Source organism: Tupaia chinensis, unplaced genomic scaffold, assembly GCF_000334495.1.
Source record: "Tupaia chinensis unplaced genomic scaffold, TupChi_1.0 Scaffold139491_1, whole genome shotgun sequence".
NCBI lineage: Eukaryota > Metazoa > Chordata > Mammalia > Scandentia > Tupaiidae > Tupaia > Tupaia belangeri.
The window spans coordinates 889,704-891,645 of record NW_006199376.1 but is presented as its reverse complement, the minus strand read 5'-3'; positions in this window follow the sequence as shown (position 1 = coordinate 891,645).

Here is a 1,942-nt window from a genome sequence, read left to right as displayed (position 1 = left end):
GGGGGGGGGCTGGATGGGAGAGCTGCAGTGTGAGACCTGTTGAGAGTACTTGTCTCTGTTTCTCGGTCTCTTGCTCCCATGAAAGAAAGAAACTTAAAAAAATAAAAAAGTGGGCTGGCAGGTGGTGTGGTGGTTAAGGGTGCTGGATTCCCAGATGGTCGACCACAGTTTGAGTCCTGGACCTGGTGGCTTGCTTTCTCCCTTTCCCTTTCTCTCTCTCTTTCTGTCTCTCTCTGGTCAAATTTAAAAAATAATAGGGAAAAACATGGAATTAATTAAATACATAATTCTTAAAAAGGAAAAAGTGTGGGCAGGTGGTGGCACAGCAGTAAAACACGATGCTTGATGATTCAGTTCCACATGGAAAGGTTCCAGGTTCAAGTCTGGAGACCTCTGTGGTACACCCGACATACATGTGCCCATGATCTGGGGCCAGCTGAAGCTGGGGATGGATCACAGCATCAAGACTCTGTTAAGGGTGCTATCTCTGTCTATGTCTCTCTGTTTTTCTCTCTCATGGGGCCCCGGAATTCATGAAGTTAAAAATAAGTATACTGAAGCATCAATAAATAGGCAGTGTATATGACCAGGTGATTTACACAAGAGGAAGGCCATGGAATAGTGTTTAATCTTAATGACTCCAGGAAGGAGAAACCAACGGTGGCCAAACAGTCAGGGAAAATTTCACAGGTGAGGCGGAGCAGGGGTTTATTCTTGAAGATAGAGATTTTACAGAGACGGCTGAAAACGTTGCTGTAATTTTGTATGGAATTCTCTGCTCAGTGGGCTTCCTGGTTCTCCTCTGAGGCCAAGAGCTGGACATTCTCCTTAGCACCTCTCTGGCCCCATGATCTGTCTGTAATGGAAATAGCTTCACTCTTCGAAGCATACCAGCATGACACCTCAGGAAGGTGTAGCAGGGGGGTGTCTAGAAGGAGAATTCTTCAGTGGAGGGTTAGGGAGCTGGCCAAGGGTCCTGGTTCTTCCCACCCCAACCCCTTCTCCATCAGCCTTAGAGTTTCATGACTAAAAAACGAACTGCCTGCCTACCCACCCTAGCTGGGTTGGGCTGCTCCCTCCTTTTATTTTCAAATCTCCCGACAACATGTACAAAACTGTCTTCAGTTCCTCTGAACACGGCTCAAAGTGGCATTTTCATTTTAGGGTTTTTTTCTTTTATATTACTTGTAATAAATACCTCTAAATTTTTTAAAAAAGCAATGCATATTCATTAGAGAAAGTACGAATATAGATGACATTTTCTGGAAGCTTTTCTGAAGAACAGAGAGGAAGAGAAAATAGAAATAGTTTACCAGCAGCCACATTTCTAAAGTGCAGTGTTCAGATCCCACAATAAGGAGCCTGGTCCTGCCCCTGGGCTTCCTAGGCACCTCCTCCAGGTTCCAGGCCTGACTAGAACTGGGTGTGTGGGAGGCCGTAACTGTGAGATCTCCTGACATCTTTATTGCCTGCAGGCCCGGCAGCCCCCATTCATACTTGCAGCTCCCTCCAGCAGGGCCCTCCTACTCAGCTTCCTTTCTGGTCTGAGGATCGTGACTCACCCTCAGCTGCATGTGTGGTGGCGGCCATTCTCAATCCTGTCTCCACCACCCATGTGTGATGCATGACAGCCGTATTTATACACTTTCCCAAAGGTTAAACCCAATTTTACCTAAACTCGGGAAGGATTCTTACAGGAAATCAAAGCCAATGGTAAAAATAAATATTATATCTCAATGCGGTATGACAATTTGAAATTGGCAGGAGAGTGTGTTAGCCATCTGTCCGCTGGTGCTGGTTGGTGCAACTCAGGCTTTGGAGAGGTAGGTCCTGAGTGCTGGCCGCGACGCCACTGCTTTCTCTCCCTGGTTAGAGAGGGTGACGTAATTACAGAGGTGACTTTAGTAACGGGTCCCCACTAAATCTCATTGATTAATTTATT